General features: G+C 41.7%; 1 protein-coding gene across 7 annotated transcripts in view; it reads right to left on the reverse strand.

The window, feature by feature from the left end:
• The window catches only part of LOC118432702 (cysteine sulfinic acid decarboxylase-like), a 79,210-nt gene that overhangs the window by 52,685 nt on the left and 2,357 nt on the right, over positions 1-24,168 (reverse strand). Inside the window, exon 1 of one of the 7 annotated variants that reach the window (XM_035844311.1) lies at positions 23,278-23,373. The exons of 2 other annotated variants lie outside the window; for them this stretch is intronic. The gene's annotated coding sequence lies outside the window, so the exon portion shown is untranslated. Of the gene's footprint in view, positions 1-194; positions 719-5,079; positions 5,337-17,066; positions 17,210-19,903; positions 19,977-23,277; positions 23,374-24,168 lie in introns of those variants that run through there. 4 more of the 7 variants (XM_035844314.1, XM_035844315.1, XM_035844313.1 and 1 more) reach the window with 4 other exon arrangements.

The raw sequence follows: 24,168 nt of genomic DNA on the forward strand, positions 1-24,168 counted from the left end.
ACGCCTTTTTGGTACAAAGCACCTGAAATGTGATTTCAGAACAGATCGAATAGTTGGGAAACACAATCAGCACCAAGGACAGGGAAACATGTAGGCAAGCGAAATATATGTACTATCTGGATGCTTTGTATAGTGGTAATACTTAAAAGTACCACTGCAATATCTGGTAAAACAAAGACCTGTTCGCCACATACCTACAAGTGCTGGAAGACAAGTTGCAGAGAGGAAAGTTCAGTTCAGGTAAGAGTGGATGTAAAGTTGGGATCTGTCGAGTCGGGAAATTTCCGCGCTTTTAAGCTGTCCGGGAGAGACGTGCGTGCGTCAAGCGCGACCTTCCGTGGGTGCCTCTGGGTGGAGTCAGCGTGACGGCCACACCCACCCGACATTCGCAATCCCGCCTCTCCTTCATGCATTGATAAGATAGAATAATGCCCTGCGGGAACACCGCCGCCTGGTACTTTTCCTCTTAGCTTGGGCATGCTGAATACAGCTATCTGTTTCACATCACTCCTTAGTGCTCCAGGTCTCTCTTCTGTGTTTTTCAACAGGTATTGCACTATTTCTTACAGAGCTGTCTCTAGAACCTGTTGTTTGGTATTAGGATGGAAATTTGCATGCCGGGACAGACAAAAATTTCATCGTGTTAGTCAAATGTAATTGAATATTAGTAAACTGATGAAAATGTATTTTGGTAAGCTTAAGATGACAGATTTAAAAACGAAAATTAATGACATTGGCTCCCAAGCAATAAATGGGAACTTCATGACTCAAAAGCTAAACTTTATGACTTGAAATTGATGAAAAGCTATTTTTGCAACAAAAGCGATGGGCTCTAAAACAATGAGTGGGATGGAAAAAAACATGAAAGCTGGAGGCAGTAAAATGGTTATGTCGAGAAAAAATATGTTTACTACTCTTAGTGCAGGGACAGGGAAACAAAGTCAGCACCAGGGACAGGAAAACATAGCACCAGGGGCAAGGAAACACAATCAGCACCAAGGACAGAGAAACATAGCACCAGGAACAGGGTAACGTAGTCAGCACCAGGGACAGGGAAACACAGTCAGCACCAAGGACAAGGGAAACATAGTTAGCACCAGGGGCAGGGAAACACAGTCAGCACCAGAGACAGGGAAACACAGTCAGCACCAGAGACAGGGAAACACAGTCAGCACCAAGGACAGGGAAACACAGTCAGCACCAAGGACAGGGAAACACAGTCAGCACCAAGGACAGGGAAACACAGTCAGCACCAGAGACAGGGAAACACAGTCAGCACCAAGGACAGGGAAACACAGTCAGCACCATGGACAGGGAAACAGTCAGCACCAAGGACAGGGAAACACAGTCAGCACCAGAGACAGGGAAACACAGTCAGCACCAAGGACAGAGGAAACTTTTATCACCAGTGGCAGGAAAACACTTTAATTGTTTGTTCCTTTGGGCCCTATAGCTAGTTGCACTTGTACAGTTTTCTTGCTGTTTCAGTAGCAGGGGATATTTTACACTGACTAGACATTCCCTTCACCTCATTGAATGTGGGACCCCCATTTTACACCCCTTCTGAAAGACGGGTGCAGCCCTAACTGATGAGATGCCCTACCCAGGATTGAACTGTGGTCTCCCAGTTACAAACTATTTGGAACCAGGAGCTCAACTGCAAAGCTGCTACCAGTTGAGCTACAGGGACATACTCCTCAAAAATAGATAAATATTTCACAACCAAGAATATAAATTAGTGTGGCCAACTAACTTTCACCATTACCTAGTATTCAAATCAACCCAAGTTTGGTGTCCAATCGGATCACATTTATCCTACAACCATATATTATAAAAGATATGACTACAAGACAGTCTACTCAGCAGAAACTTTATTTGATCTGAAGATTACTACAGTCACTGTAACATTTTTATTAAACTTTTAATATCAAAGGCTTTGTCAGCTTGATATCTGGGACTCGACCGGCGTCATCAACAGAGGGAGGGGCTGACTCGGAGCAGTGAGGGTCCGTAAAACGACTCGAGACGAATTTTCAATAAACCGCACGATAAGGGACAGTCATGTGATTGGGCAAAGACATGATGATTTATAGGCAGAAACTTTGTAGAGGTGACATTGCTAAAAACGCTCTCTTGTACGATTTTAGCACCTTTGATGACTTCCTACAGGTAGTTATATGTGGCCTGGGATTTGATTTTGGTCATTGTATCACTGTGTTGTATACTGTAAATGTAGAAATGTTCGCGGTGGTTCTATGCTCGTGGTTTTTGGGGTGGCCACTTTGACCCGAACTTAAAACTACCGTGAACATTTTTCCCTTATAGTTTTTGACTACAGTCTATGTCGTTCCACAAATTTAAAACCACTGTGAAAACTCCATTTTCCCGCTTACGCGAAAGTAAATCCCCGCAAACTTACATGCATATACAGTAACTAGTGGTCTACACACTCAGGTACTTGCAACTCCTGGTTCAAAATTTGTTGAGCTTTAAGCAGCTCAGATCTGGATATGACTGGAGACAATTGTCGATCCGTTTGGATGTGTATGGAAAAAAAGTAAAGTTTATAAAGTTTCCTTGGTAAGGCTTGAATAGCAGGAGCGGAGCCCTTACAATTAGGGGTGGATACCAGTACAAAACTGGCTTATTGTGTTAGACCGGTCTGGAAAAAACAGACCTGAAAAAACAACAACAGTAGACCAGATTTTGGACCAATTGAAAAATGAACAGATTATACCAGCAGGCGTTCATGTATTTTTGGACTTACTGGTCCAAGAAAATAACAACAGCGAAGAAGATGAGAGTTGATAGTCATTTTTACTAAGTTTCCACAGTCAAACTTTGTCTAAGGTAACGGCAGCAATTGGTGTTGTTTACACAAAGACAGGATTTCTAATGCCAGTAGAAGTTGGATACTTTGGCAAATGGACCATCGTTTTGAGTATCACCTATTCACAAGTGCTCCCATACAATCAGGTTCAGGTCCGGACCTGGCCCTGATCCTCTGGACCTGGATCGTTACCTCACGGGACCTTTTTGTGTCAGTACCCAACCCTACTCACAATGCACAAAGGCGTGGTAGGCTGAACTCATGCCTGACTGAATACCTGAAGTGAATCTTCTCTGTTTTTAAACGCCATGACCATCCTTTAAGTCTCTCACTGTCAGGGGCTAATTGGTCCCCCTAATCTTCTGATCAGTAGGGGCTCCTTAAATGGTATGTCCCCTGGGGTCCCACTAAATACCGAAAACAACTGAAAACAACTTTCACAAAATACCGAAAACAACCGAAAACTACCAAAAACCGAAAACAACTCTCACTAAATACCGAAAACAACCGAAGACAACTTTCACTAAATAACAAAAACAACCGAAAACAACTTGAAACTACCGAAAACAACTGAAAACAACTCGTCACAACCATAAACAACAGACAATCATTTCCATGGGCTATCATCTAATAATTTTGACTTTATTTTGGACAGGAGTTAGGCTAGAATAGGCTTGTTTGACGACCCATGTTATTAATATAATATTAGTAATAATTAAGTCAACAATCTCCTTTGCCTGTTCGAATATATTGATGTTCGAATTCAGATTCACGGATCCTGTCACGGGGACTGCTTGGTCAACTTGCATTCATCAATGGATATCTATACTACTTGGCATCTATTTTGTAACTCCAAGCAGAGGTAACGGTAGGGGCAGGGTGTAGTATTGGCCACAACAAGAAATCACAGTCACTGCTATCTCCCGACGAAACCTATGCTTGGAAAATAGGTTTGCTTATTAGTTACAGCTGGCAAATTCTGCTGTCTATGTAGCTAATGTGTACTACATATTTTTTCTAGCAACCAAAACAATCTAGTTTATTTCTTGCTCAATTATAACGCATTTCCGCTGCCACAACAAATCGGTTTAAATGGAACAACGGAACAACCACAAACGTGTATTACCACATAGGCCCCATATTCCGGATTGAATAACTAAATGATCAAAATAAGGATTCTGCTCTACACCATAAAACAGTGTGTGATTGATGGAAAGGTGTTTTCACCGGCTACATCGCCTTTGCTGGAAGAATCCTTCCTTCAGAATCACCCCATTCTCTCCCTCGGCAGTGAAGAAAATAATTCGATAGTAACCAGTAGATGAAGATAAAATAGACATTACGAGTTGTTTTCCGGCTGTTTTCGAGTTCTGATCTGTTGTTCATGATTGTTTTGATATGTTTTAGGCGTTTTCGAGTTTTTTCAGTATTTTTCGAGTTGTTTTTGGTTGTTTTCAGTAGATTTCAAATAGTTTTTGGTAGATTTCAAGTTGTTTTTGGTTGTTTTCGGTATTTAGTGAGACCGTCCCCTAAGATGGGCTAATTACTGTCACACTGAAGGCTACTTATGGCCATAATGAACTGCACATGTCACCAAAAAATTCTAATCTTTGGAAACACTCAGTGTCAATCTTTTTCATATGAGGGTAGGATACGATAATCATGAACTTTTTTGTAAAGTATTTTGTAAAGTATCGACAAACTTAGGTTATTCTCCATCTAAAACTTTACAACTATGGTAAGAATTTTACACAGACTATGGTGAAATGTCAAATCAATAGACACCCCACTGAGAAATGACACAGAACGGTGATCTGCCATGTGTGGCCATGTTTTGGTTTGAAAGATCAGAATTTGAACATGTTTGTATGCAACAAAAATGTTGTAACAATTCCCTCCCAGAATATTGGTAATATGGAAGAAACTAAGTTTGTATGATGAAATGATTGTAGTAACAATAATCCCTCGACCCTGAATTTTGGGATCGTTATGTAACTGTGTAACCGAACGACAAGAAAAATTCTACAATACAATACTAGACTATGTAATACTAGTACATGCTCAAAGGAATGATTAAAAGGAGTTCACCAAAATGGTCACTCTAGACCATTAGGCCACTATATAGGCGGTAGTCTTTGGGTATCACTCAGTGAAGAAAGAATCTAAGACACTGCAGCCATAAAGTGGGCAGGTGGTCCATAAAGAATGTCAAAGGGTGATTAGTAGACTAATAGTACGACTGCACTCACCTGTGCTCTAGGCCTCAGAAGAACGCCTGCCTATATCAGACTTTGTTGTGCTGCAACAGTTCGAACAGTGAAACAGTGATTTTCGAACGGCCAAGAGTTGGGGGTCGACCCAGCCTTTCACACCCATGTATAATACTCTGACTGGCGTATCTTTATTGCCATGAAATTGGCTATAACAAGAAGCCTGTGGCTACTCTAGAGAGGTTATGTCGGTCACAAGACAACAAGAGTATTTATAGAACAATAGTGAGTGAAAAGACAGGGCAAATAGGTCACCATGACTTGCATAATTACAAATCCCTACCGGACCTTTGCTTGGAATTGAGCAACTGTTGGCATAAGATAAATGAATGAATAAAAAAGCTCTTGTTTCAGCCAAAAACGGACGACTTTTCTTTTCATAATTTTTCTTAATTATATTGAATTTTCCTCTGTAGGTCTATTTAAAGAATCTTATGTAATGAAGATGGCACCCCCTATTTGTCAGTGGTTGAGCCCTATTATAGGTACTTATGCGATAAATGAGGCGTGACAATCACAGGACATGAGAAGAAAGGAAGGTAGTTTACTTTGCACAATTTCCTAGTCGTTTTGGAGGATTAAAAAGGTCTTCTCAGCAAAAAGAAACTTTCTCCTAACCATTGAAGAAGGCCACCTGAGTGTCACACATACAATGTCATGTGATCTGGTTTTGTACTAACTTTCAAACAAGCAGTTTGCTGTCGAAATAATGACAAATACCGGGTCATACATAAATGACAACAGGGTCTTATTTTAGTAAGCTGCATCTTCTTATTGACTTCGTTTCTGATTTACTTGTCTAAAATAGATGTCAAAATGAAAATCCTATAACTTGAAAGCCAGTGTCGTAATAGTCGAGGAAAGTTGCAAGTAGCAATCAAATTTCTTTACTAAACACCCCTACTACCCAGTTAGAATGGAAGAGTCTAAGGGCACTCCGAGTGCCGGCCTGTGCAAACTTTCCCACGACTAAACCACTTGTTGTAGACAATAGGGGGAGGGGTTACATGGCTTTGTTTACACAGCTAAGCTTATGAGAGGCTTGAGCCAAACCACATGCCTAAAACCCACATGATAACAGGAACTAGCAAAACACAAACCACCAAGGCAAAGAAATAAAGCTGGTCTTGTGGTTCTTGTTGTTGACTCTTCTACCGTACTGTAAATCGTACAAAGCAGCAGCAAAACAAGAAACATAACGTTATATGCCATATCTTGCAAAAAAAGATAGATGTATAGGAAACCAGATAACATTACTAAATCATGCAGAATGCCAACTAGAAAGTCAATTCCAAAGTCAAAGAAAAAGATGAAAGAACAAAAATTTAAAGTAAAGTCTATGGTTTGGTATACAGTATTCTTTGTGTTTATCATTTGTTCAACCAACTTTAATGAAGGCAATTTTTTTTTAATGCATGCATCAGTTTTGAGTTCCCAGAGAAGTTGTCATATAGTCATGTCAACATGGCCTAATCCTTCCAGACTATGGTCAATATCAATAAATGAACAAAGAGAGAACAAAAGTAAAACAAGCCTGGGCCACACATATAAGTGTGAAGTCTGTGACGAAGTTTGAATAAGATTCAAAGTTAGGAAAATGAATTTATACAATTCCCAGACTCCAACCAGCAAATTTATGGGGGAAAACAGATAAGTTTCCCCAGTGAAACCTAGCCCCCACCAGGCCTTGCTATGTGGGTATGAATCATACAGTTCCGATTGAATACTAGTAATTGGCAACCTTCAGTACATTTTCAGTAAATCAGCTTTTACTGGCTTACTGAAGCATTACTGCCAAGTATGTACACATGTATGCTTCTTTCTTTCACTGTCAGTACAGTACTGGAATTCATCTGGCAATCGCTGACATTTACTGTTAGCCTCTGCTCAATTACTGACATCTACTATTAGCTTCTGGTCAATTACTGACATTTACTGACAGTCTTCTCAATACTGTCGATCAGGTGGTTTTATAGATAACTTGTTTGACCAATCAGAGCATTTAAAAGTAAACATGTGATTGGTCCATTTGTACTTCAATTTGGTGCCTTTATAAATGACTTGTCTGACCAATCATAGCAGTTGCAACCAGTGATTGGTCCATTTGTACTTCAAACCAGTTCCTCCATTTTCAAGATGGAACCATGTTGCCCTCAAGGTGCTGTGGCAAACCGATTATTTGACAGAGTAGCGCAACAACCTTACACTGATAACTCTCACACGATTCCCTTCTGCATAATTGTGCAGGAAACAACCTGTCTATAGCTAATCCTTGCTTGATCCACATTTAGTGAGCTTAGTGGGGTTTTACTTACATTTGCATTGTTCAACTAAGCTCACTACATGATGCCGTCAATGCAAATGTAGTGATAGACGTTCAACTGAGAGATATAATAAACTGCATGTAACATTACTGGATGTCAGTATGAAGTTCCCAAATGTACAGTGTGAAGTTCCCAAAGGTCCCCTGAATTTACAAAATACCTTCTATAGGTGTATTAACACAAATTAGCTTTGTAGAGTCCTGTTACATTTAAATCAAATTTTTGACACAAGAAAAAATATGCATGGGTTGAAATTTTGCATATTTTACTTACATTTCTTTACACTTACATGTAACGTTGTGTTATGTGACATATAGATTTCCCTTGAACCAAATTCTACAATGTATGGGATAAGACAAAAGATACATTTTGTACATCATCAACAAAAAAGTAAGTTGAAGCATTACTATGAACATGATTTAAAAACTATAACCTACAATTTATGAAAATCTTCCTTTTCTACGCACCCCTTCAGTATAGAAAATCGAATAGTCCTGAGCCTTGGAGGGTTTATCAATTTTTTTTATTTAGTGATCTCGTAAATGTGCACACAGCATCTTTTTATAATCATATCTTATTTTCAGATATCTTGTCAAACTAAAATGACAAGTTAGCAATTTACTTTTGAACGAGCGACGAGGTAAATGGACTTGCAACGACGGTCTGAAAAGAAATGCGAAGGACAAGGCTTGAAATGACTACCATTTTAAATAATAACACGCTACAATAATTCCTGGTTATGTAACGTATAATCAAAAGAAAATTCATTTCATCCACGCCGATTTGAATGGTGAGAATCATTCTTTAAACACCTCAATAAAAAAAGAAACTCTTTCACATGAAGTTGTTAACTACGTCCTTCCCGAAAGGTGACGGTACTTCTCAGTCTTATAAAGTATTTTATCAGTCGTGTGTCATTTGTGTTCCGTCTTTCAGTGCGAATTAAGTTCGGATTGAGCCATGATAGAGTAATGAAACTTGCTCGCGTCAGTGCTAACATGTGAGCTTCCCCCCACTGCGTACCAATCATGTGCCTATCGTTTCATTGACGACATCGGCGTTGTTAAATAGCCCTCGGATCTCGTAGACGGGAATGCCTAATGCGGCTCTCACCACCTGTATGTAGAAGATAAGGTGGCGAGGCTGCGGTCTCAAGCTCACTAGCTTATCTTTCATCTGTAATACCACCAGGAACAGCCGTGAAATGGGGGAAAATAGCGGTGTAATTAATGACAGGGTATCAACGCTACCGCGTCTGTCACTAGGGAGAGGAAGTTACGTATGTGTAGGGGGGAGGAGGACACGTGTATGAATGGTCCGGGAACTTTCTTTCATCTGATATGGGGACGTCCCCAAGAAGACCGCTAACTTCGCAAAAACTACAGGAGAGACTTTGAATTTGATCCAGTTGTTTCAAGACTTTTCTCCGTGTTTTGGGGCTTGGAAAGGGCATAGTAAGTACATTTTATGGATGACTTCGGCGCGTGCGTTGGGTAACTTTGCAAAAACTACCGGAGAGCCTTGAAATTTGTTTCGGTTGTTTCAAGGCTTTTGACAGGGTATCAGCGCTACCGCGTCTGTCACTAGGGAGAGGAAGTTGCGTATGTGTAGGGGGGAGGAGGACACGTGTATGAATAGTCCGGAAACTTTAAATTTCTTTCATCTGATACGGGCACGTCCGCAAGAAGACGGCAAGTGCCCGCGCTAACTTCGCAAAAACTTACCGGAGAGCCTTTAAATTTGCTCCAGTTGTTTCAAGGCCTTTCTCCTTGCTTTGGGGCTTATAGATTTTCGCCACCGTTTTTGTCACAATGCCATACGAAGTACATTTTATGGATGGCGCATTGGGTAACTTCGAAAAAATTACCGGAGAGCCTTTAAATTTGCTTCCGAATCGGTTGTTTCAAGGCCTTTGACATGGTATCAGCGCTACCGCCTCTGTCACTAGGGAGAGGAAGTGACGTATGTGTAGGGGGGAGGAGGACACGTGTATGAATGGTCCGGGAACTTTCTTTCATCTGATACGGGCACGTCCGCAAGAAGACGGCAAGTGCCCGCGCTAACTTCGCAAAAACTACCGGAGAGCCTTTAAATTTGTTCCGATTGTTTCGTGGCTTTTCTGTATTTTGTGGCTTACAGTTTTTCGCTACCATTTTTGTCACGTTAAAGGGCATAGTAAGTACATTTTATGGATGACTTCGGCGCGTGCGTTGGGTAACTTTGCAAAAACTACCGGGGAGCCTTGAAATTTGCTTCGGTTGTTTCAAGGTTTTTGACAGGGTATTAGCGCTACCGCGTCTGTCACTAGGGAGAGGAAGTTGCGTATGTGTAGGGGGGAGGAGGACACGTGTATGAATGTTCCGGGAACTTTCTTTCATCTGATATGGGGACGTCCGCAAGAAGACGGCAAGTGCCCGCGCTAACTTCGCAAACTACCGGAGAGCCTTTAAATTTGCTCCGGTTGTTTCCAGGCTTTTCTCCGTGTTTTGGGGCTTACAGTTTTTCGCTACCATTTTTGTCACGTAAGGCCATAGCAAGTACATTTTATGGATGACATCGACGCGACTACCGGAGAGCCTTTAAATTTGCTCCGATTGTTTAAAGGCTTTTGACAGGGTATCAACGCTACCGTGTCTGTCACTAGGGAGAGGAAGTTACGCATGTGTAAGGGGCGAGGAGGACACGTGTATGAATGGTCCGGAAACTTTCTTTCATCTGATACGGGCACGTCCGCAAGAAGACCGCTAACTTCGCAAAAACTACCGGAGAGGCTTTGAATTTGATCCGGTTGTTTCAAGGCTTTTTTCCGTGTTTTGGGGCTTACAGTTTTTCGCTACCATTTTTGTCACGTAAGGCTATAGAAAGTACATTTTATGGATGGCATCGGCGCGCGCGTTGGGTAACTTCGCAAAAACTACCGGAGAGCCTTTAATTTTGCTTCCGAATCGGTTGTTTCAATGCAGGGTATCAGCGCTACGGTGTCTGTCACTAGGGAGAGGAAGTTGCGTATGTTTAGTGGGGAGGAGGACACGTGTATGAATGGTCCGGGAACTTTCTTTCATCTGATATGGGGACGTCCGCAAGAAGACCGCTAACTTCGCAAACTACCGGAGAGCCATTAAATTTGCTCCGGTTGTTTCCAGGCTTTTCTCCGTGTTTTGGGGCTTACAGTTTTTCGCTACCATTTTTGTCACGTAAGGCCATAGCAAGTACATTGTATGGATGGCATCGACGCGCGTTGGGCAACTTTGAAAAACTACAGGAGAGCCTTTAAATTTGCTCCGGTTTTGAGGGCTTGCAGTTTTTCGCTACCATTTGTTGTCACGTTAAAGGGCACAGCAAGTACATTTTATGGATGACATCGACGCGCGCGTTGGTCAAAAACTACCGGAGAGTCTTTAAGTTTGCTTCGGTTGTCTCCTGGTTTTCAGTAGTTTTTCGCTACCCATTTTTTTGTCGCGTAAGACCATAGCAAGTACATTTTATGAATGACATTGAGTTTCACCTGAGTTCGCCTCCGGATGTGGTCAACATTACAACAAATATTAAAATCTGTAAAATAATATCTAGTCATCTTCGGTAATTTTTTTACCCAACTTATTTTTCGTCTCCTCTCGCTTTAACTTCGGAGTCTTCAGAGTATGTCATCCATGAACTTTACGTGCAGTTGCCTTATCAAGCTATTCGTTGCTAATCTCTGTAAATCAGTAAAATAAAATCCTGTCATCTTGGGTGTTTTCTTACCCATCTAGTTTTTTATCCGCCCCTCGCATTGAATTTGGTGTCTGCAGAGTCATCCATGATATTTACTTGCTGTGGCCTTATTTTGAGCTATTCGTTGCTAATCTCTGTAAAATCAGTAAAACCCTGTCACCTTGGGTGTTTATTTACCCATCTAGTTTTTTATCCGCCCCCTCGCATTAAATTTGGAATCTGCAGGGGATGTCATCAATATAATTTTCTTGCTGTGGCCTTATTAAGCTATTCGTTGCTCCATTTACAGATAGCTTTCAGTCATCACTTATCTACACAGGGACACTCTGTGACCTGTTGTGAGATCCTATGCCTGGGAATGAGGTAGGGACTGTTTCGCCTCTGGTCGACAAAGTAACAAAGCGCTTCAAGAGCGCGACAGTCACGAACCTATCAGATGAGTTCAAGAGGTCCGAAAAACTTCATTAAACTGTGCTATCTGTGCGCCAACGCTTGTAACGCACAACTAACTTAGAGTAACAACTATGGGGGCACATGACGTAACTGCAAGTAGTCATTGGCCCAGAACCCAAGCTTTTTTGGGTCATGCTACCGAACTTGTGCGATTTGGAAAGGAATAGAAATACAGGATACAGGAAAAGAAAACGGTAAAAAATAGGAAGCCTGATAAAAACGCCGAAGAACATAAACAAAACTGCCGTAGCATAACTTTGCGTGGAGTAGTAACTTTAAAGTAAACTAACTCGTCACGACTTTCCTCACTACACCCAGGTGTCCCTGACTTCGCGAACGATATCGGTTGGTGAGGTAAAATGCGGCGGATGGAGAGGGATAGGCTTTGCCTTCCCATACCGTGTCCTAGACACAGTGGATAACAACCTACTGCCCAGGCGGCTTTGAAATGGCTAGGGTACTACCTACCCGCCCAATTTCACATGTTTTGATGAATTCTACGATCCCCGTACCTCCGTAGCATCCGCCAGGCCTTCCTACGGGAGTGCTGAGAACGCAGAATTCGCCAAAAAAATCGGACAGCCAACTCATCTGGTAGCAAAACTTCCCTGCCAAAATGTTCTCCCTATCATAGCCAGCGTAGTCAGTCTGGTAGAGAGTAGTTAGTAGCCCGTAGGAAGGCCTGGCTGTTGTTGTTTATTGTTGTTGTGCCTGGTGGAGGCTAACCTTGAAGAATTCTGGCCGTACTAGTACTACTTTATGTACCCGCGTCATAGACATAGACTAAGGGAATTGCGGATAAATACTGTGTCCTACTACCTTGATATACACAATTATGTGGCATAAGAGGATGGTTGATATCAACGACGATGAAAGCTTCTTTGTGATATACGATCGCCTCAGATGGTAATACCTTCGATGTTCACTACTTCAATGAATAGATCAGAATTATGACCGAACTTACAGCTACCTGTAAAAAAAATTGCAAAGCTGGCAGGCATAAAAAGTTTAACGAAAATGCTCAAATTTCAATGGCATGTGCATAAAAAATGCAATTCCGTGCATCATATAACATTCCAGGTGAAAGGTTATTGGATACCATATGTAATAAAATGACACTATCTTCGGTTTTAAACATATTCTATGCATAATATCTGCATTCATAAATAGTGCCTATATCTTTGAAATGAAAAGAAATGAATGAAATTGTTGGGAAAAAATGACCACATCGTAACTTAAGAACAGTAGAAACATACGTATAACCGTAACACTTTCTAAATTGTAGTAACTAGATCTAGCTTTATATATATATATATATCATAGCTTCCCTGTTTGAATTTCATTGGTTTAATCAAACTCCTACCGGGTGGGAAAGATTACGCCGGCGGCAAAAGGCTTCATCTGCCCGAAGGAAATCCTGGCCAATCTACGGTAGACTGGATACAAGCTTAGCAACATTTTTAACGGCTTTCTTATTTATTCTTTCGCGATTTTATCTTTCAGAGAGCGCCCCCCCCCCCCAACATTTTATATTTTCAGTAAATATTTACTTTTGCATAACCGGCGTCTCGTGTTGCCGGAATAGTAATTAATCATGCATGTCGTACGCAGACACTAACAAGTGAACCATACACGCTACCTTTTTTGTGTCTATGTCTACCCTGACCTCAGATTAGCAGCTGGGCCGACAAAGTTTCGACGGTGGGGCTGAATCGCAAGCTAGGATCTGGAGTGAGCTGCCATTCGGCGCCACTCAGGTGACCTCAATACGACAGTAATTGCCCCAGGTGCGGCCAAGGGACTGTAGGTTTTGAACCACTCACATCGCACCATCGCACGTGTAGTGGGTTCTTTAACGTGCCTGGGGTATGGCTCTCCCCAGACACGGGAATCATATGATCCTTGATACGATCCAACATGTCCTTTACACGGATTTCGTCACTTTATCAGTATCTAGCTTCAGTTGTTTAGCCTCCTTCGCAGTTTGCACTTCCTTCCTAGGCAAAGTCTCTTCCACGGCAAACTCACTTTCTCGGCATTAGAGAGCCTTTAGCTAACTATGTACTGTGCTTTTCTGCCTGCTAACTCTTCGGACATGTTATCTGTCTATTTGGTAATTATAAGTTTCTACGACAGACAGACACACACACATATATATATATGTTATACAAATGTATCTTAACAAGCAACCGACATAAAGCTACATAGAATATAGTTAGCTGTAAAGGTGTGGTCGAGCTATGTGACAGGTCTTCCAGTGTGATACACCCAGTTTCTGTCGTGCATGTTAACTTCTTTGCATGAAGTACCGTTGGAGCATCCTCACTAGATAACTTTGAAGAACGTTTGTAGACACAGATATGCAAATGTTAAGTGTGACAGGTTGTTCAGTGTATGGTATAACCAGCTGCTGTCGCGCCAATTACCTGTAAAGCTGGTGTGTTACGCCAAAAGGCGGTTATATGTATACGGATACACATACAATAGCTGGTGTGTTGCGCCAAAGGGCGGTTTTACCGGCTATATAGATACAGATACAGAAATTGCATATCAGCCCCACTGTCATAAAACAGGTCGGAGGTCTGCGAAGGAGGCCGTATAAAGGAGCCTCTTTTTTCAGGCTACGTAGAAGTCACTATAGGAGCATTGGCTACTACGAGAGCATTGACTGTCTCAATGCCCGTTGTTCTAGTCTATACAGAAAAGGTAGCAACCAGACAAACGTCTGCTAGCGGTAACTATCCTCACCTGGTATACATAGGCGTAGCATGTAGCTGGAACTGTTCACCTGTATCTGTAACACACATGCACACACCTGTAACCGTTAAACACCTGTGCACCTGCACCCGGAAGTAATAACAAGCCACGTCAGCGCCCTTTTCCCGGTGCTGTTTACGTGTTTGCGAAGTTATAAATATTCAAGATGTGTGAGTTTTCATAAACGCCACGTAGCACGCGGTTCGTTTGAACTTTGTTCATAAGGCCATAGCAGGTACATTTTATAGATAACTTCCTTTGCAGACTGCAAAATAAAGTCAGACGGGCGAAAAAAATATGATGACTAAAAAAAAAAACAAGAAGAAGGAAATAAATTTTCAAAACATATGCCAGAAAGGCTGTAACACAAAATGTTGTTGTTGGCATCCGTCTGTCTCGGAAGACAATGGTAGGCGGACGGGTTTTTAAGGCGACCCGTCTGCCTGGCCTGCACTTGGGTTTTTAAGGTGAAGGAAGGGTGTACACTTCCTTCTTCACCCTCTCGTCCACTGGCGCACTAGTCCTACAGGGGCAACTGTATGCAACGTGTAAGACGGCCCCAGCAGATGCAGGTTTGTTGTTTGGAGTTTCCGTCTCCTAGGAGGACTTCCGACCAAGGATGCAAGGGGTTCCTCCTACCCCTGACTCGTGTCATGGCGGGTGCGTCATGCCCGAACATGCCCCTATGGCCTGTCACCACCACAAAGGCCTGTCACTGCCACTAGCCGCAGCGATGTACTCATTTACACCTGAGTTAGGTGAGGAAAGTCGTGTAAAGTGCCTTTCCCAAGGGCACAAGATCGGTGACACGGCAAGCGGATTTGAACCCCGGACCTCTCGGGCCTGAGACCAACGCGCTCCCGATCGTGCCACGCGGTCCCACTAACACAAAATTATCAGATGTCAACACAAAATGAAGTGACAAATTATGGTTTCACAGCCAATAAGTATTTCATTACTGTATTCAATACACGTATTGGTGGCGTAAAAGTGACACTAGTGTAGTTGACTGGTATCACTTACCAAGTTGGCAATTACAGTAATGACTTCCACAGTGCTGCCACTTGAATAAGCATTATCCAACTATTATCACGCTACAAATACAGTACTATTCGTGGCTATCTCTAGTGTCACTTCTAAAAGTACAATTATTAGGCTACAACACAACCTATTTGCCCATTTTGGTACTTTCTCGTCATATTGACTATCTCCGAAGAAGAAAAATTCTTGTTTCTGAAATCAGGCGAAAATTACTGAGCGCGCAGATGTCATCCATAAAATTTGTTTGAAGTGGTATAATGAGAAGCTCAAATTGGCCTGCAGGTCACTTTTCATCGAGGTCATGAGAGAAGATGTAAGGGTCAGACAAAATACAAAAATATACAGATTTCATTTAAAATCCTAACAAACTATACACCCAAAAGGTACAAAAATCATGATAGACTAAAAGCTAGTCACACATATCACCATAGTCACACACGATATGGTCACACACAGCCGACCACGGCCTCCTGACCTTCACCAGAACGCGGTCGACAATTGTCGTGAGCAAGGTCAGCTATGATTGGACAGGTCCAACGAGAGATATCTGATGGTCGTCGAGTTCGCCTAAACATGTAAGTCTTCACAATGTCTTCTGAACCAGCCGACTCCGGATTTTGACAAACCAAAGTCGCGAAAGTTATATCTTGCTTTGAAATTTGAATGAAATACATCAGAAAGAGATTTGCAATACTAGCTTGGTCTTCACTTGCCGCAACATAGGTAAGATATTACAAAATATATACAAATTGCGCCGTTCTGTGTCATTTTTGAGCTCCATTATGTGACTTACATATTACAAATTACAAAGGCAATGATAGAAAGAGACATTGGACTGTCAGGGTCTAGTTTAGTGTCTGCCATGAAGGACAGATCGTACTGGAAAAATTTTGCGTTGGACTGTGCTTCACTTGATGAATTATGATGATGATAAATTTATGAAAATTGAAATCAAAGAAGTCGCATTTTCTGGGGACAAGTTCAGTTCAGTTCATCCTCTGTAGAGACGCCAGTGACACCAAGATAAAGTGGCAAAAAGGGACAACGTGGTGATAGTTGGAATGCCTGGCGCAAACAGCCAATTTGCAGTGAGATGCCCACTTAACGCACACGTGATTGTCGTCAGCGGTTCTGTCCATTCAAGGTCTCCTCGTCCTTGGTCCATTCAGGCACGGCCACTACGCACGTAACTCACGCGACGTGGTAAAAGCGCCAGCTGACGACGTTCCAACGCGACGTTGTCGTCACAGCAACCACTTTGCAGCGTACGGGAATTTTCTTACACCTCGTAATGTACTAGCACCGTCGGGCTACCTGAAAATCGCGCCGAACTCAAATAATATCAACAATATGGAAGCTAGAATACAAAATGATAACGCAATATTTAGCTTAGGAAAATTATACACATTAGCTATATTCAACGAATTATTATGTTGAATAATAGCAAAATTATGCTCAGCCAAAATAGGCGTTAAACAAAGCGCACAGCACACCCTATGTGCACGCTAACATATGCTAATCGTTTGACTTGAACTCTTCACGCGTCACGCTATTGCTGAAACCCCCCTCCCCCACCAACCCACAAATGCGCTCGTGTAACGAATTAGCGAGTCTTTGCCTTTGACCTTGACGTACCTTTGCACCTGTGGGCGCTATCTACCAATCACCTGCACGCACCTTTTATCACCTGATGACGTACCAACTATCACCTGCGTAGTCTTCAAATCGTCCAATACAGTTCCAACGGAATTTTAGGATTGGCTCGGAATCGTCACGGTCTACGATTGCATCCACACACTATACAACATGGAAGGCTTATATATTGTAAACAGTGTACACTTGGTTTATCCTCCCGTGCCCTTAACTTGTATTTTTCCATGACGTGGTGCTATAGTCGTAGCGCTGAGGGAACCATTAAGTCCGCGGCATGGTACTCCACGAGCTTTTAGCTCGCTCGTCAATGCCCTGATACATTTGATAATACGCCCGTCCGACTTGTATTAGGCTTGATAGCAAGATGGACTGCAATGTATACAGCGGCATTGTCTCTGAAGAGGAGGGCATTTTGTTGTATTATGTGTGTTACTCTCCAAGCAGAGGTTCAGTTGATTTTGCACGTCGTTTCATGCGTTTTTGTCGGGCTTTCCATTTTGTAACACTGTCTTATTGTCGGTCATCCGCCAGAGGTTTGGCTGGTAGACAAAAAGGACAAAACTGACAAAATAGAAATCCCAACAAAAGCACCTAGAATACGTCAAAAACAAATCAAATTCGAACCTCTGATTTGAGAGTATATGTGTGTCGGTTTTATTTTTATGAATAAGTCTTTGAAATAATATATTAGTAAACAGAATCAGAATGATTTATTGGTAAAACATCGCAGCTTCAGTTTTTATATGAAAAATTGAACATTGACATAATCCACCGTTTTTACGTGAATCTTCTTTCTTGCATCTATACTTATATTGGATAAATGACAATGAAGATGACCATATGAAAATAACATTGCGAAGTGAATTGGATTGTTATTTGACGCCGATTCCGAATGTTATTTCAATATTTTAAACTTGTTTCACTACTTGTATTATTGTTTGTCTTGTATATTAATGTTGTATAATTTGTATAAGCCACTATTCGCCGTAAACATACACCGAGTCTTTGCTGCATTTGTTATATAGAATTTCTTTCTTTTTGTTAAAGGACGGCAACCATCTGTTTCATTTGAAATCGCCGAGCTTAAACTAAGACCTAACCATGATAGATGGAGGGGTGAGCAGGGTCACCCAATGGAGAATTTTACGGGTCACCGCAAAGTATGACCTACGGAGGATTGATATAATAGGATCAAAAAGTTAGATACACTCGTGAGTGGCTGATACAATGCAGTTCCCTGTTTCGTTCACGTGCGTTACCTAGCATTGCAATAATATATTGAAGAAAAGGATAGCATAAAAAAACAGGAAGAAAAAGAGCGAATCAAAGGTTTTACGGAAATATATTTGAACATAAATGGAACTTGATATTCTTTACATAAAGAATCCAAGTTGTATGGGCGTGACCACGATTATATACTTTCCAAGACATGTACATACAAATGTAGTATGCTGCATAGGTGTACCATGCACATCGCGCTCCTACCGGTAGTTCTGCGTACTGCAGCGCGATGTGCTCTTTTCCCCTTCTTCTATTTCATAACAGGTGTAATAGTGTGGTTCAAGTGCCGCCAACCTGACCATGCCAAAAGGGTCTGACCATTTTGGCGTAACGGTTTATCGCGTTGGGTTCGTGATCCGGCATGGAGGATTCCGGGAGCCAGGAGACTGTTTCTACTCGCTTCTTACACTGGTTCCCATGCCGACTCTGAGAGTAACGTTACAATAACATGTCTATATGTGCCACACATGGATATCGAACTCGGAGATTCGAGGACGAATCTTGAAAAGAAAAGGGGAGTACTGTAACAGTGGGGTTCAAGAGGGTTCAAGCGCCGCCAAACTGACGATGGCATGGGTCTGACGTCGACCCTTTGGGCGAAACGGTTTAGCGCGTTGGGCTCGTGATCTGGCATGACGGGTTCGAATCCGGCAGCCAGGAGACTGTTTCTACTCACCTCACCTACATTTGTAACTCACTAACTACTTTCCATGTCTCTTGACGTCGGGGAATAGGTAGCTATGAAGGCATACAGCCCCTCACTGTATAGCTATACCCTGTTAAACAGCCATCAAGGAAATTTGATGACCCATGTGCCACAGGGAAAGGTGAACAAGAACTACAAAGTGAACAGCAACATGACGTTATATAACGTTACATATGAAAGTTCACTTTACAGTGCATATGGCCACACCTGGGCAAATACTACGATGAGTTAGCACTTATTGGCAGTCGCCAGAGATATAGATACAGATATAGATTATTAGCCCCACTAATTGTAGGTTTCCCGCAATTCAGCCCCTGGCTGAAGAGGGAGTGGTCGGCCAACACAATGGTATATCAATTATAAAATAGTTTCGTGCAAAGCCAGTTGATACTATAGTATACAAGAAATGACTAACTCGCATGAAGTTTGATTAGAGTCTTGAGCTAGCTAGTTGCAAGAAATCAAAAATTTGACAATTTTTCCTTTACCAACATATATATATAGCCCGATAACGATATCATCGTGAGCTCACAAGGTACTCCACGGCGCCCTGGGTGTTGCTCGCCCGCCCAGTTCATTAGCGCACACCGGGGAATTTTTACGGGGTTGGCGTCAATTACATAGCCTACGGGGCTGCATTAGTTAGAATGTCCGACTGAAAAGATAGACTATTGCTTAATACAGTAGTAGGACTATGGCTTGCAACATAGAATCCGGTCCGTTTATTATATTGTTACAGAGTTATTCAAACGGAAACCACCAACACGTCTGAGTCTGTCTAAACTATAACCATTTATGCCAGCTTGTTCACTATCTTCCTAAAGAGTCAAGGAAGAATGAAAAAAACAACCTAGACGACGAAACAACATCCTACCTTTTTTAAAACACAAGGAGTAAACCTCTAACAGGGCGCAAGAAAGCTCAGACTTCACTTCACTTGAAGACGGCTGTTTTATATAGAAGAACAGATTGAAATTCCTATGTACAGTATAGAGCAAGGCTGCGGTGTATGGTTTGTACCAAATCCCAAGGGTAGGTAGTAAAACATTAAAAAGAAAGCAAGTTACAAAATATCACAATAACTACTTGTGGATCGTCTAGTAGCAGCTTATACACGTACAATTACAGTGGGAACAAAGGTGGTTTATGCTACGTTACCCTTAAAAAAGCGTAAAAACACGTAATGATAGCATGGGATACTTTCTGTATTGACCCCTACGCATATTGGACTAGTCCAACTCCCAGGGGAGGCCCAGGAGAGGGACATGTTTGTGTTTACTTCCGGGATCGAAAGTTTTTGACCATGTTTGTAAACCGGCAGGTGCCCACTTCTCTACTCCAGCTGTTTTGGACATTGTTTTTCTTCTCTTACTTAGGCCAGGGCAAGTAAGTCTTATGGATAACGGATTGATTTTCATCAGTTTTTCGGAGAAAATTTTTGCTTCAGTCCTCTAAAATCGCAGCCTCGATGCCAACTACTATTTTAGCTTTTCACCACTCTTTCGGTCGCTTACAGTGACAAAAGTGACTAAGGAGTAGATCTAAAGGGGGCATGCTAATAGGGCATGCAGGCTTTTAAAATCTGTTCTCCGAGTAGAGGGTAGGATCCGGCTGGTATTTTAGACGTTTTTGTCGGGCGTAATATTACTAGTATGTCGGGTTTTCTTTTTGTCAGCCAGCCAATTATTAAATTTTGAGACGATTGTTGTAAATTGCAGACAGTTGTAATCACTTTTAGTGGTAACAATGGCTCTGACAAGACACAGGTTCATGCAAAGAATACTTAATAGAGCCTATCCCAGCCTTGTATTGTTTGGTACATTCCTTCACATAGACCCCCGCTAAGATGTGAGCATCGAAGTAGACAGTGAAGATTACTTGACACATGTTTTGTCTTCTGACAATACCGACAACCGAACTTGGTAATAAGTATCCTAACGGCCATTTCGGGCTAGGAACTAATGGAATGGAATACAACAGCTGCCACAAAATGACAAAAAAGGACCTCTCCTAAACCATGCCCTAAATTACTCTTTGCCTTTGGAGTACTAGTACTTTAATAGTTCTCTTGTTCTACTGAACGTTGACCTTTGTCTAGTGTCTCCCACGTTGTATTGTACTAAGATTTGTAGTGTATATATATATACACACTGTGACAGTTAACTCCAGACAGAGGTTGGATTTTGGCGTGTTGTCATAGACCCCGTCTTTTCGAAATGCTCTATTTTCTTTTTATATCGTGCATTATTTATGGAAAGCTCATTTTATGAGCAAGTGAAAGTCTTCGATATTTTGATCTCTAAAATAATCGAAACGATATTAAGATTATCAAAATGCCGGTTTAATCATAACTAGGGGGAATATTTATACATTTGTACAAAGAAAATTATAAAAAAAGATGTCCGAACGCGAGTAAGCTTAAGAGTTAATGCACTGTCTACATTCTCTTGGTTGTTTAACTATACACTATAACGTGTATAGAATGTACGTATGTGTAAATAATAGATACAATGTGTTATTCCATAAAATGCAATGTATGCATGACTAGGGTCTGCATTGACACCCCTGGTAAAAAAAAGAATTTCCTCACGAACTAGGGCCCCTGGTGCTCAGCTGGTAGTAGCCTCACAGTTGAGCTTCTGCTTCCAAAAAGCTAGTAGTTGGTAACTGAAAGACCCCAGTTCAATCCTGGGTCGGGCATCTTAAGATTGGTTAGGGCTGCACCCATCTTTCGGAAGGGAAGCAAAATGTGGGTATTGTGTTCGAGGAGGTGCCTCGAGCACGGTAAAGGGGAAGGGCTAGCAACCCCTCCCTGGAAAAATATACCCTGCTAAAGTTTGTTGTTTTTGACATTTGGTGCTTAAGGCGAAGATTATCAAACGTATGCAGGGTTTAACGCTATTGTGAAGGCAAGCATTCTCAGACATACCTGCCAGACTTGACTGTCTGATCACATTTGAATTCCAAACTGGGGCCCGGTCGTGAACATAAAGTATGATATAAAAGACATCAAAAGTACAGTATACGTACAGAGAATAGTCGTGGGCATTATTTGTGTATATTTTACGTATGCGTGTCTATTTTTAATTTTTTCGTTTCCACGAACAGCCCGGTCAGGCCCCGGTTTGGAAATGTGACGTTACCCTTACCTGTGACATATAATCTCGAATGTATGTGCCACTAGGCACTACAAGCAAGTACATATGTAAATACTTTTCGTTTTGTGACCGCATCTGAACTGTGAGCAGCGACACCTGTCCTGCAGTACAATGTGAACCAGTCAGAATTGCCCTGAAGAAGGTGACAGACGGTCACCGAAACGTCGGTGAGAATAAAGCACTGGTTGTGTAAAAAGAGTCTCTTTATTCAAGGTTAGAACGTTCGAACGAAAGTTAGGGTTCACCGCCTAATAAAAATGGGCCGCTAACACCGTGATAAGAGTGTTTGATTTGCGGGAGGGGTGAACTCATTGGAGCGATTGATAAATTGTAGCGATACGCTGCATATAGAACCCACAATGGTCCCGTCAACGCAACAAAAAGACATTGTTGACATAGGCTCAAATGTCGGATCAGTGTAGAAAACAAAGACAACTTTCTAAGTACTTAATCCGTACATGTATACACTTATCCGACCACAATTTTACCGAGTCCTGGGTTAGGATCAAATTCTGATGGATTAGTAATATGTTTTTAATCCGTTGCAACGCTGTAATTCAATCTTTTGTTAACGTTCAGGTCCAGGTGTACTTTTACGCTTGCCTAACTGATATCGTTGGAGTCAAGCGAGAAAGTTCTTCAAGTACATGAAACCTTAGACAGAGTTGAACAAAATACGTAGCCGCTAGCGTAACTACTCATATGCGGTTTGGTGAGCCAAAAAAGTAACCGTATCCGTGCGTATCTTTATTCTAGCAAGATGTGACCGCTTTGTACTTGAAATCTAATCCCTTACCGCCATGCAAGTTCAAGCTATCTACAGCAGAAAGGAAGAAAACATTGTGGTGAACAGTCTAGGATCTTTCTCTCTTAAGCGAAGAGCGTATTTAAATAGGGGCGCCTATGCAATATAGTAGACTGCACGCAAGAGGGTCCTGTTGTGAACACGCTACCAAACTTGGCAAAAGACTGCTCTCCACAAACAAAAAAGGCGATACACGTGTGCCCCTTCTATTTTGTTGGACATGATTATCCTACAAGCACACAGAGAGTTATCGTAGTGAGCACATATTGGTTGTAGCCCCCTCACCTTGTATTTTTGGTCACCTTTAATTCTTGGGATACCCGTGCTTGTAGCAATCTCATTTGACACTGCGAGTTCGGCTCTGCACACGGAAGTGGCGAAAAGTAGCACCGACTGCCCCAGTTAACAGACAGGGGTACATATTTTATAAACTCCCATCAAAAACAAAAACCTTCTGTCTGAAATTCAAGGATTCTATTTTTAAAACTTATGCATTAAATGTAGACATACTTACCTGCAAAAAGCTTGGAATAATTAATATGTTGGTTTAATTTTTACTGAACACCCCTGTTGTAATCTGATAATGGACTAGACTTGAACCTGCTATGGAAGTGACGTCATGGAAAGTTACCCTTACAACGTGCTGGTTCGATATGCTTTGTTAGTGTGTTGTGTAAGACAACATGTGATAGCGTGACATTAGCGAGACACACCCCTGTCTGGGTACCATTGAGGTATGGGCAAACGGCCAAATCTAGGACTAAGATAGTCTCTTGCAGACTCCACTGAAGTTCTAGAAACTATTATTAGAAGTTTGCCAAATACTAACGTTACTGTCAGTCAGTCTATAACGTTACAGACTATGACATAAACTACTCGTTACACAAAAAAAGTTTTAAAACAAAACATAAGAAGGAAAAACAGATGTCTCAAATACAACTCATGAAGTTAATTAAGTTCAAGCTCAGATGGCGTATTTGCCAAGGTTGTATAAAAAGTACAAAATTTTCAACCAGAGGAATTAAGTATTGACTGTAAAACAAGGCCAGGTCAGTCCCTCCTACAAAATATCCGTACTTTCTTGAACGTTTTTTCTTCTAGTTCCGGTAGAAAGTTCTGACTGCCCTATGTTCAGGGTTGCTTATTTTTTTCCCCCGCTTAGGTAGTGCACTGTCC

Source organism: Branchiostoma floridae, chromosome 16 (genome assembly GCF_000003815.2).
Source record: "Branchiostoma floridae strain S238N-H82 chromosome 16, Bfl_VNyyK, whole genome shotgun sequence".
NCBI lineage: Eukaryota > Metazoa > Chordata > Leptocardii > Amphioxiformes > Branchiostomatidae > Branchiostoma > Branchiostoma floridae.